The 13,258-nt window shown below is 48.2% G+C and overlaps 1 protein-coding gene across 1 annotated transcript in view; it reads right to left on the bottom strand.

Moving 5' to 3' along the window:
• The window catches only part of LOC119972695 (calcium/calmodulin-dependent 3',5'-cyclic nucleotide phosphodiesterase 1A-like), a 782,449-nt gene that overhangs the window by 717,667 nt on the left and 51,524 nt on the right, over positions 1–13,258 (bottom strand). The window lies entirely within an intron of this gene.

Raw genomic sequence — 13,258 nt, 5'->3', positions numbered from 1 at the left:
TTATCTATAGAGTCTCCAATAACTAATGCTCTCCTGCTCTCCCACTTCCCTTCTGAGCCACAGGGACAGACTCAGTGCCAGAGACCTTGTCACCGTGGCTTACCTCTGCAGGATCGGAGGGCGGCAGAGACATTAAAATCATCAATGATCAGGGATCAAATCGTATTTGGCATAAAAAATGATAAAGTGCGTGAACGTCTTTTGAGGGAGGATGAGCTCCATGCCAGCGAGTTAGCTGTACAGCAAATCAACACGAGAAGTGTCGGCCCGAAAATCAGAAATGAAGCCAACGCCATAGATGTTGACGCAGCCAAAAGTAAAAAGTGGTCTCAACAGCGGTGGCCATTTTAAGCAATTGCCAGATGCCATCATTTTGTATAAGTGGGGTTGAAATAGGCACTTACAGAGGCAACGATCCACCTTTGGCAACATTTGTGCAAAGTGCAAAGGCAAAAACCGCTTTGCCAAGCAGTGTTTTTCCAACAAAAGTCAACTCACAAAAATCGAATTTGATTTGATTTATTATTGTCACATGCATTAGTATACAGTGAAAAGTATTGTTTCCTGCAGTGGCTTTCCATGGGTTGACCTTCGAGAAGGCTACTCTGACATATGCAATGGTGACCTCAGATACAAGTTCTTCCGAGGCTTCTGGGGTGTAGGGCGTGCTCCCCGAACCTCTTTCTAAAAGCATGCATAGAATGCATTGAGCTCATCAGGGAGGCTATTTTCCATCTAGAAACATTGTTGAAGAAATTACTTTAGAGAATACATCCTTTAGTGATGCCATTACTAATGAAGACAGGGCCAAAGTCGGCAAGCAAAATTAAATGTCTTTGACGAATATAAGTAGTATGAATAAAATGTGTGCTGTAAATAAAGATATCTGGACAGTTTCTTATAAATGTCAAACTCGACACAGGAGCGACAGCAAATCTCCTCAGTATCATGGATATTGAAGCAATGAGAATTAAGGCCAAGATTTTGAACAAACCAGTATTTTTATTAGATTACGATGGTCAAAGGATTAATTCTTTAGGTGTGTGTGAACTTGAAATTCAAGTCAAAGATAGAATCCATAAAGTGAAATTTTAAATTGTAGCCACAGATCAGGAATCATTAGTAGGGATGGAAGCTTGTGACACACTTCAATTAGTCAAGACAGCATCTTGCGTTGACTGTGCTTTTAATGCGCACAGTGGATTGGTGGATTCAATAGTATAAGCATATCCAGAGATTTTTCAAGGTTTCGTTGTCTTGCCATTTAATTACTGAATTCAACTAAAGGATGATGTGCAATCTGTAATACATGCTCCGAGGAAAGTACCAGCACCATTAAGGGATCAGTTGAAAGCTGAACTTGATAGAATGATGTATCTGGGTGTCAACTATCATCAAGGAAGAAATAGCGAGGTATCTGGATGGATATTGTATCATTGGACAGGACAGCATGGGTTCATAAAGGGCAGGTCGTACCTAACTAATTTAGTAGAATTTTTTGAGAACATTACCAGTGCGATAGACAATGGGGAGCAAATGGAAGTGGTATATCTGGATTTCCAGAGAGCTTTTGACAAGGTGCCACACAAAAGGTTGGTGCATAAGATAAAGATGCATGGTGTTAAGGATAAAGTAGTAGCATGGATAGAGGATTGGTTAATTAATGGAAAGCCAAAAGTGGGGATTAATGGGTGTTTCTGTGGCTGGAAATCAGTAGCCAATGGTGTCTCTCAGGGATCAGTGTTGGGCCCACAATTATTCACAATTTACATAGATGATTTGCAGTTGGGGACCAAGTGCAATATGTCCATTTTACAGACACTAAAATAAGTGGGAAAGCAAAAGGTGCAGAGGAGACACTGGAAGTCAGCAGAGGGATTTGGATAGTTTAAGTGAATGGGCGAGGGTTTGGTAGATGGGATACAATGTTCACAAATGTGAGGTTATCCACTTTGGTAGGAATAACAGCAAAAGGGATTATGTTTCAAATGATAAAATATTAAAAGGTGCTGCTGCATAGACGGACCTGGGTGTTCTAGTGCATGAGTCGCAAAACGTGGGGGCAGCACGGTAGCATGGTGGTTAGCATAAATGCTTCACAGCTCCAGGGTCCCAGGTTCGATTCCCGGCTGGGTCACTGTCTGTGCGGAGTCTGCACGACTTCCCCGTGTGCGTGGGTTTCCTCCGGGTTCTCCGGTTTCCTCCCACAGTCCAAAGATGTGCGGGTTAGGTGGATTGGCCACGCTAAATTGCCCTTTAAAAAATAAGGTTAATTGGGGGGGGTTGGGTTACGGGCATAGGGTGGATACGTTGGCTTCAGTAGGGTTATCATTGCTCGGCACAACATCGAGGGCCGAAGGGCCTGTTCTGTGCTGTACTGTTCTATGTTCTGTGTTGGTTTACAGGTGCAATCGGTGATTTAGAAGGCCAATGGAGATTTGTCCTTCATTGCTAGAGGGATGGAGTTTAAGACGAGGGAGGTTATGCTACAATTGTATAAGGTGTGAGTGAGGCCACACCTGGAGTATTGTGTTCAGTTTTGGTCTCCTTACTTGAGAAAGGACGTACTGGCGCTGGAGGGTGTGCAGAGGAGATTCACTAGGTTAATCCCAGAGCTGAAGGGGTTGGATTATGAGGAGAGGTTGAGTAGACTGGGACTGTATTTATTGGAATTTAGAAGGATGCGGGGGGATCTTATAGAAACATTTAAAATTATGAAGGGAATAGATAGGATAGATGTTGGCAGGTTGTTTCCTCTGGCGGGTGAAAGCAGAACTAGGGGGCATAGCCTCAAATAAGGGGAAGTATATTTAAGACTGAGCTTAAGAGGAACTTCTTCACCTAAAGGGTAGTGAATCTATGGAATTGCCTTCCCAATGAAGCAGTTGAATCTCCTTCATTGAATATTTCCAAGATAAAGATAGATAGTTTTTTGAAGAATAAAGGAATAAAGGGTTTTGGTGTTCGGGCGGGAAAGTGGAGCTGAGTCCACAAAAGATCAGCCATGATCTCATTGAATTGCAGAGCAGGATCAAAGAGCCAGTTCTTATGTTCTTATTAAGAATATTGGAGAACCAACAGATTGGGTAAATGCAATGCTGTGTGCTAAGAAATGCAAAAACCCGATCGGGTTGGAAGGTATGAAGGCCATGCAGGTGGGTAAAGCCCCTGGGCCGGACGGGTACCAAGTGGAGCTTTATAAAAAGTTCTCTGGGATATTGGGGCTGGTGTTGATGAGGATGTTCAATGAGGTAAGGGAGAGAAGGGTGCTGCCTCCGACGATGTCACAGGCCACAATTTCGCTGATATAAAATTATGAATGGAATATATAGGATAAACGCGGGGCAGTTGTTTCCCCTGGTGGGTGAAAGCAGAACTCGGGGATTCTGAAACGGGACAAGAACCTGGAGCTGTATGGGTCCTCCAGGCCGATATCTCTGTTGAATGTAGACGCCAAACTGCTGGCCAAAATGTTGTCCTCCAGGATTGAGGATTGTGTTCCGGATGTTATTGGGGAGGATCAGACAGGGTTTGTTTAGGGTACGCAGTTGGTGGCCAATGTAAGAAGGTTGTTAAATGTGATCATGATGCCCTGGAAGGTAGGGAGGTGGAGGTAGTGATTGCAATGGATGCAGAAAAGTCTTTTGACCGGGTAGAATGGGATTATCTGTGCGAGGTACTGGGATGATTTGGATTTGGGCGGGGCTTTATTGACTGGGTTAGGTTGCTGTATCAGGCTCCTGTGGCAAGTGTACGGATGAATAGGACAACATCGGACTATTTTATACAGCACCGGGGGATGAGATAGGGATACCCCCCACCCCACTGTTATTCGCGCTAGCTACAGAGCCGTTGGCAATTGCTCTAAGAGCCTCAAGGGGCTGGAAGGGGCTGGTCCGGGGCTGTGGGGGGGGGCGGTGAGGCACAGAGTCTCACTCTCCGCAGATGGCCTGCTTCTGTTTGTATCGGACCTATTAGAGGGGATGGAAGAAATCATGAGGATTATCGAGGAATTTGGCCGGTTTTCGGGGCATAAGCTAAATATGGGGAAAAGTGAGATGTTTGCAGTCCAGGCGAGGGGACAGGAGAGGCGATTGGGGGAGCTGCCGTTTAGATTAGTAGGGGGAAGCTTTAAGTATCTCGGCATTCAAGTGGCGCGGGAATGGGAACGGCTGCATAAATTAAATCTGGCCTGACTAGTAGACCAAATGAAGGACGATTTAAGAGATGGGACGCGCTCCTGTTGTCATTAGCTGGGAGGGTGCAGACGGTGAAGATGACGGTCCTCCCGAGATTCCTGTTTGTGTTTCAATATCCCCCCAGCTTTATTACGTGGTCCTTTTTCAAACGGGTCAACAAAGTGATCTCTGGCTTTATTTGGGCGGGCAAGACCCCGCGGGTAAGGAAGGTAATGCTTGAGCGGAGTAAGGGAGAAGGCGGGCTTTGCTGCCAAATTTTAGTAACTATAACTGGCAGCGAATATAGCCATGATCAGGAAGTGGGTGGTAGGGGAGGGGTCGGCATGGGAGCATATGGAGGCAGCATCATGGAAGGGTACCAGTTTGGGGGCATTGGTAACTGCGCCTCTGCTGTTCCCGCTGGCACAGTACTCCACCATCCCTGTGGTGGTGCCATCCCTGAGAGTCTGAGGGCAATGGAGACGACATGTAGGAGCATCGATCTGGTCTGGTGTAATAATTGCCCCGGGAAGTATGGATGGGGGGTTCCGGGTATGGAGGAGAGCAGGGATTGAGAGAATGGGAGATATGTTTATAGAGGGAAGCTTTCTGAGTATGAGGGCGTTGGAGAAGTAGTTTTGTTTGGTGAGGGGAAACAAATTCAGCTATCTGCAGGTGCGGGACTTCCTACGTAAACAGGTGCCAACCTTCCCACTCTGACCACCAAGGGGAATCAGGACAGGGTAGTTTCCAGAAGGTGGGTAGGAGAAGGGAGCTTGTCTGACATTTACAAGGAACTTATGGGGTCAGAGGAGACGCAGACCGAGGCGCTGAAGCACAAGTGGGAGGAGGAGAGATAGAGGATGGCCTATGGGTGGATACGCTGAGTGGAGTCAATGCGTCCTCAACACGTGCCAGGCTCAGCCTGATACAATTTAAGGTCGTTCACCGGGCTCACATGACAGTGGCCCGGATGAGCAGATTCTTTGGGGTGGAAGAATGTCGGTGCAACATCGAGGGCCGAAGGGCCTGTACTGCGCTGTATCGTTCTATGTTCTATGTTCTATGTGTGTGCGTGGGTTTCCTCCGGGTGCTCCGGTTTCCTCCCACAGTCCAAAGATGTGCGGGTTAGGTGGATTGGCCATGCTAAATTGCCCGTAGTGTCCTAAAAAGTAAGGTTCGGGGGGGGGGGGGGGGGGGGGGGGGAAGAGTTGTTGGGTTACGGGTATAGGGTGGATACGTGGGTTTGAGTAGGGTGATCATTGCTCGGCACAACATCGAGGGCCGAAGGGCCTGTTCTGTGCTGTACTGTTCTATGTTCTATGTTCTATGTTCTAAGACAAGTGTGCAAAATGTGCGGGAGGACCAGCGAACCATGTCCACATGTTCTGGGCATGTCCAAAGCTTAGGGGATTTTGGCAGGGGTTTGCCAATGTCATGTCCACGGTGTTAAAAACAAGGGTGGCGCAGAGTCCAGAGGTGGCGATTTTCGGGTTGTCGGAAGACCCGGGAATCCAGGACGAGAAAGAGGCAGACGTTCTGGCCTTTGCTTTCCTGGTAGCCCGGAGATGGATTCTATTAGCTTGGAGGGACTCAAAGCCCCGAAGTCGGAGATCTGGCTATCTGACATGGCTAGCTTTCTCTGTTTGGAGACAATCAAGTTCACCTTGAGAGGGTCACTGTTAGTGTTCGCCCGGAGGTGGCAACCGTTCGTCGACTTCTTTATGGAAAATTAATCGTCAGCAGAAGGGGGGCTGGGGGTTAGTGTAGCTTAGAGTAGGGGGTTAATAAAGGAAGGGAGACGGCTTTTGCATTATGTTTATAGTTTCATGTACATTGTTTATTGTGTTGTTATAATACCAAAAAATACCTCAATAAAATGTTTATTAAAAAAAGAAACGCAATAACGATTTAAGAATATGCATGGATCCTAAAGACCTCAACACCAACATCAAGCGAGAACACTATCCAATACCAAAACATGAAAAAATAATGAGCGAAATGTCAGGTGTGACATGCTTCAGTAAGCTGGATGCAACGCAGGGTTTTTAGCAACTCAAATTGGATGAAGAGAGTACAAAGTATTAGAACATAGAACAGTACAGCACAGAACAGGCCCTTCGGCCCTCAATGTTGTGCCGAGCCATGATCACCCTACTCAAACCCACGTATCCACCCTATACCCGTAACCCAACAACCCCCCCTTAACCTTACTTTTTAATTAGGACACTACGGGCAATTTAGCATGGCCAATCCACCTAACCCGCACATCTTTGGACTGTGGGAGGAAACCGGAGCACCCGGAGGAAACCCACGCACACAGGGGGAGGACGTGCAGACTCCACACAGACAGTGACCCAGCCGGGAATCGAACCTGGGACCCTGGAGCTGTGAAGCATTTATGCTAACCACCATGCTACCCTGCTGCCCAAAATTCGTGAAGGGTAAGTCTGGCTCACAAATTTGATTGAATTCTTTGAGGGGGTATTGTACATTTAACACTCCATTTGGGCGCTTCTGTTTTCTTCTAATGCCTTTTGGGATAATATCCACATCTGAAATCTTTCACAGGGCAATTGGGCACATTAGAACATAGAACATAGAAGGATACAGCGCAGTACAGGCCCTTCGGCCCTCGATGTTGCACCGACATGGAAAAAAAGCTAAAGGCCATCTAACCTACACTATGCCCTTATCATCCATATGCTTATCCAATAAATTTTTAAATGCCCTCAATGTTGGCGAGTTCACTACTGTTGCAGGTAGGGCATTCCACGGCCTCACCACTCTTTGCGTAAAAAACCCACCTCTGACCTCTGTCCTATATCTATTACCCCTCAATTTAAGGCTATGTCCCCTCGTGCTAGCCACCTCCATCCGCGGGAGAAGGCTCTCGCTGTCCACCCTATCTAACCCTCTGATCATTTTGTATGCCTCTATTAAGTCACCTCTTAACCTTCTTCTCTCTAACGAAACAACCTCAAGTCCATCAGTCTTTCCTCATAAGATTTTCCCTCCATACCAGGCAACATCCTGGTAAATCTCCTCTGCACCCGTTCCAAAGCTTCCACGTCCTTCCTATAATGAGGCGACCAGAACTGTACGCAATACTCCAAATGCGGCCGTACTAGAGTTTTGTACAACTGCAACATGACCTCATGGCTCCGGAACTCAATCCCTCTACCAATAAAGGCCAACACACCATAGGCCTTCTTCACAACCCTATCAACCTGGGTGGCAACTTTCAGGGATCTATGAACATGGACACCGAGATCTCTCTGCTCATCCACACTACCAAGAATTTTACCATTAGCCAAATATTCCGCATTCCTGTTATTCTTTCCAAAGTGAATCACCTCACACTTCTCCACATTAAACTCCATTTGCCACCTCTCAGCCCAGGTCTGCAGCTTATCTATGTCCCTCTGTAACCTGCAACATCCTTCCGCACTGTCTACAACTCCACCGACTTTAGTGTCGTCTGCAAATTTACTCACCCATCCTTCTGCGCCCTCCTCTAGGTCATTTATAAAAATGACAAACAGCAACGGCCCCAGAACAGATCCTTGTGGTACGCCACTCGTAACTGAATGTATTCAAGGAGTTCATGTATAGGTTGACGATATAATAGTGTGGGGTTCTACGAAGAAAGGAATGATCAACTTTGTAGGCAAATCTATTCTGAATTTGTCAGCCAAGACACCAGGCAGGATTCTCTGATCCTGAGGCTGTGTTGACACCGTCGTAAACGGCGTTGCATTTTACGATGGCATCAACAGACCCACAGGATCAGCGATCCTGCGCCCGACAGAGGGCCAGCATGGCACAGGAGCGATTCACGCAGCTCCAGCTGCCAATGCCAGCGTCAAACGGGTGCCGCGGTTCTGTGCATGCGCGCTGCGGCCGGCGGGAACCCGCGCATGCATGCTAGTTTCCTTCTCCGCACCAGCCCTGACACAACGGCGTAGAGTGCAGGGACCCGGCGCGGTGTAAAAGAGGCCCCCACCAGGAGAAGCGGCCTGGCGATCGGTGGGCCCCGATTGCGGGCCTGGTCACTGTGGAGGCCCCTCCCCCCCCCCACCAGGCCACCCCCTGCAGGATGGACACTGAGGTCCCGACGGGTAAGACCACATGTGAATGGTGCCAGCGGGACTCGGCATATCTCAGCGGCTACTCAGCCCATCCCGAGCGGAGAATCACTGGGGCAGCCGCGTAGAGGCCCCCAACCGGAGCCGCACCGACCACGCCATCAGGGCTGAGTCGCATGAATCGCGCCCAGCCCTGCGATTCTCCGACCGGGATCAGAGAATCCCACCCACCCGTGCCTGAGAGAACTTATCAAGAAGTTGATACTTTGGAATGGGCAGATAAGCATGAGGAAGAATGGCTCACACTGAAGACAGCTTTGACAACAGCTCCAGTGCTAGCATTTTGCGACCCAACCAAGAAAACAAAAATCTCGACTGATGGGTTAGGTGCAGTTTTGTTACAGCGGGAAGATGGAGAGGATTAGAAGCCAGTTGTCTATATAGCTAGGTGCAGGGCCGACATGACCAACTCGGAGTGTTGATACGCTCATAGATCATAGAATTTACAGTGCAGAAGGAGGCCATTTGGCCCATCGAGTCTGCACCGGCTCCTGGAAAGAGCACCCTACCCAAGGTTAACACCTCCACCCTATCCCCATAACGCAGTAACCCCACCCAACACTAAGGGCAATTTATCATGGCCAATCCACCTAACCTGCACATCTTTGGACTGTGGGAGGAAACCGGAGCACCCGGAGGAAACCCACGCACACACGGGGAGGATGTGCAGACTCCGCACAGACAGTGACCCAAGCCGAAATCGAACCTGGGACCCTGGAGCTGTGAAGCGATTGTGCTATCCACAATGCTACCATGCTGTACTCATATTGAGAAGGAATGTCTTGGACTGGCTTGGAAAAGTTTCATAGCTATGTGTGTGGCCTACCAACATTTCTGGTAGACACAGATCACAGACTATTGGTAGCCATAGTCCAAAAAAACCTAAGTGAGATGTTACGACGCATATAGAGAATGATGATGAAGCTCCAGCTGTATGATTTTGACCTCATTTACACTCCAGGCAAACACACTGCAGCTGCAGATGCACTATCAAGAGCTGCAGCCATGCTGGAAGACAATCATATTGAGGATGATGTGCAAGTGCATCTTAATCTAATAACTGAGACACTGCCGGTGCAATAAAAAAATCGAAACTAACAGTGGCAGAAACCAAAAAAGATGAAATTCTGCAGATGGTAATCAAGAATCTCAATGAGGGATGGCCAAAAGGGTCATGTTCCAAGTACCACAGCATCAGAGCAGAACTAAATGTCCGATATTTTACAAAAAATTAATGAGGGCTACCTTGGAATTGAAGGAGCAACAAGGATACTTAAAGGATGGTAGAGGAATGCGCAACATGTGAAAAATTCCAACATCTACAAATGAAGTAACCAATGCAGATAGGCAACGTAGTGAAACTTCCATGGCAGAAAGTCGAGATAGACTTGTTTTATCTCAAAGGGAAAGAGAATTTACTGGTGATAAATTACTTTTCCAATTTTCCTGAAGTGGCACAGTTATCCAGCTCGTCAGCCAGGTGTGTTACAATGCATACTGAAGCTATCTTTGCTCATCGTGGCATTCCACAGGTTGCCATGAGTGACAATGAGCCATGTTTCAGCTGTCAGGAATGGAGGGAATGTGCGCAGAAGTACGGCTTCATACATGTCACATCCAGACCTTTATATCCACAGTCAAATGGAAAGGCAGTGAAAGGTGTACAGATAGTAAAAGAATTACTTAAAGAATAGATGGACAGTCAGGATGACCCGTATCTGGCATTGCTCAGTTATCGAGCATCACCTTTGAGCAATGGTTTGTCACCATCACAATTACTGATAAACAGGAAGATAAGAACAACATTGCCATGCCCTTCAAATCAACAACCAAGTCACAAAATAAAACATCAACTGCAGTCTCAAAAGAGGAAGTAGAAGAGATTCAATGACAGGTCAACCAGGTCTCCGCAACCTTCAGAACACAACAATATTGTCAGGGTGGAGGATCCTGATTGCTGTTCAAAGTGCGCAAAGGTAATACAGAAGATAGGTCCAAAGTCCGATACAGTCATCACAGATCAAGGACAGATACTCAGGAGGAAAAGAAGAGCTTTGTTAAAAATTCAGCAACCTGTTACTTCACTGTCGGCAGGTAATGTGTGTGCAAACTTCTGTCCATCTAAACCAATGCAACCTGAACAAGAATCAAGTCGACAACCTGAAGATGCATAGAGTAATGCAGTTCCAACAGAGGCTTCTTCAGAACCACAAGAATGTCAAGCAGCTTCAGCGGATTAACAAAGCTCAGAAGGTCAATGGGACATCGAAAGAAGCCTGACAGACTGAATCTGTAGTGGGCACTGTAATTGTAAGTAATCTGAATTGTTATGCTTTGCATATCATATGGATAATGATTGGTTGAAATTATGTATGTTATATTTTTGTTAAAATCTAATGGAAAGGGGATGTAATGATATGCATAAACAATTTTGTATGTTAATAGGTTACACCTCCAACCAGCAGGTCGCAGTAGAACTATACCACGTGAAGCAACAACTTTGGGGAGTGAGTGAGGAATCGTCGTGGAGAGTTGCGTTTAGTATTAGCTCTTTTATTCTAGTTGTTAATAGTTTACAGGTCGTTAGTAGTATTAGTATTTTTTTCTACCCACGTTAATTTAATTTAATAAATCTTAACTAGCCACAAACTAGACGTTCTTTGGTGCACTGGCTCAATCATTGCAATGCACTAGAATGTAGCAAGCGAGACTTGCGAGTTAGAAAGTGGTGTGAGAGAGCAAGCAATCAGCTTATAATGTGGTGAGAGTGAGTGAGAGTTCAGGGCTATAAAGTGGGGAGAGAGAGCGAGAGTTAAGGGCTATAAAGCGATGAAGCAGAGAGCGAGAGATCAGGGTCATGAGGCAGCGAAAGGCAGAGCGAGAGTTCAGGGTTATAAAGTTGGGAAACAGATCGTGAATTCAAGGTTAAAAAGCAGTGACAGAGACTGAGAGTTCAGTTATGAAACGATGAGAGAGAGAAATTTCAGAGAAAAGCAGTGAATTCAGGGTTACAAAGCAATGAGGGAGAGAGTTCAGGAAAGCACTGAGAGAAGGCAAGAGTTCAGGGTTATAATGCAGTGAGAGTGAGAGTTCTCGGTTATGAAGCAATGAGGGAAAGCAAGACTTACTCCCAACTCCCCGAGGCACAGAGTCACATGATAGTCACTGCCGTGTTATATACAAGATTGCTTATCCATATCATCACAAGAGAGAGCGAGAGTTCAGAATTATAAAGCAGCGAGAGAATTCAGGGTTTTAAACCAATGAGAAAGAGCAAGAATTCAGGGTTAGGGCAGCACGTTGCACAGGGGTTGCACTGTTGCTTCACAGTGCCAGGGTCCCAGGTTCGATTCTCGGCTTGGGTCACTGCCTGTGCGGAGTCTGCCAGTCCTCCCTGTATCTGCGTGGGTTTCCTCCGGGTGCTCCGGTTTCCTCCCACAAGGCCCGAAATACATGAAGCTGGATTTTCCGTTCCTGAGGCCAAGTGTTGACGCCGCCATGAAAACGGTAGGGTTTCATGACGGCGTCATCAGGTCCCCAGCTGCAGCGATTCAACTGCTCACAAGGGGCCAGCAGGTGATTCTCTGGTTCCGTGATTACGCGACGCTGCAACTGCACATAATGGATTCTCCCCCTCTCACACACAGCGTCGCAGCCAAAGTGGCCACAAGGAGGGCAGCGCCACGCTTCCGAGACACCAAACTGGAAGACCCGACTTGACTCAGTGGAGGAGAGGAGGCTGATACTGTACCCGGGGCCGGGATGGAGGTCAGCAGGCACCATCGTTCGGCATGCCTGAGCAGTAATGGCAGGTGCCATCAGCGCCGTCGGGAGGTGGCCAGGACTGCAGACCAGTGACGACGGAAGCTGCACGGCCTCCTCAGGGCGCAGGGTGGCCTGGGTGCTCCTGGCACCAAGCACTCTACCCCACACACGTGACCCCCTACACCCCCCCCCCCCCCACCCGCTAGGGGGACAGTCTGACCCCCATCCTGACCCACACAAGGGCCGGGTGCCCTGTGCACTAATGCCATCAGAAACCCAACCCCTGGGCTGCACGGGTCGGACCGTCTAACACTGCTGCTGTTTGTGTTTGCACCCCCCCCCCCTCCCCCCGAGGATCAAGGCCATGCATAACCGCCGGGAGCGGGAGAAGACTGCAGGGGGACCACCAGATCTGTGTCCCCTCACAATGCGTGAGCAGAGGGCACTCGACATTGTCGGCAATCTGGAGGAGAGGAGAGTCGCCGACGCTTAAATCAGTGGCGCGCTAGAAAGTGAGCCCACCCTACCTGTTTGCGGGTCCTGACGACAAATGTGTGCCCCCCCCAAATCCCCCTCACCCTACACCCCTGACCCCACACCCCTACCCCCCTCATCCCAACCCCCCTCACCCCAACTCCATGACCCCACACCCTAACCATCTTCACACCTAACCCCCGTCCGGCTGTCTAACCATACATAGAACATAGAAGATAGAACAGTACAGCACAGAACAGGCCCTTCGGCCCTCGATGTTGTGCCGAACAATGATCACCCTACTTAAACCCACGTAACCTGTATACCCATAACCCAACAATCCCCCCATTAACCTTACACTATGGGCGATTTATCATGGCCAATCCACCTAACCCACACATCTTTGGACTGTGGGAGGAAACCGGAGCACCCGGAGGAAACCCACGCACACACGGGGAGGATGTGCAGACTCCACACAGACAGTGACCCAGCCGGGAATCGAACCTGGGACCCTGGAGCTGTGAAGCATTGATGCTAACCACCATGCTACCGTGAGGCCCCCATACATGCTGTCTTGTGTCCTACAGCAATGGTCCCGGACAATCCGGCATCTCCCGTGCCCAGCGAATAACAGGGCCGGTGCCCCCTAGAAATCTAAGCACCGCCGGGGAGGGGAGCCGTAACACCAACCCT

This window comes from Scyliorhinus canicula, chromosome 10 (assembly GCF_902713615.1).
Source record: "Scyliorhinus canicula chromosome 10, sScyCan1.1, whole genome shotgun sequence".
Classification (NCBI taxonomy): Eukaryota; Metazoa; Chordata; class Chondrichthyes; order Carcharhiniformes; family Scyliorhinidae; genus Scyliorhinus; species Scyliorhinus canicula.
Note: the sequence above shows the minus strand (reverse complement) of the source record. Positions and strands in the feature narration are given on the sequence as shown.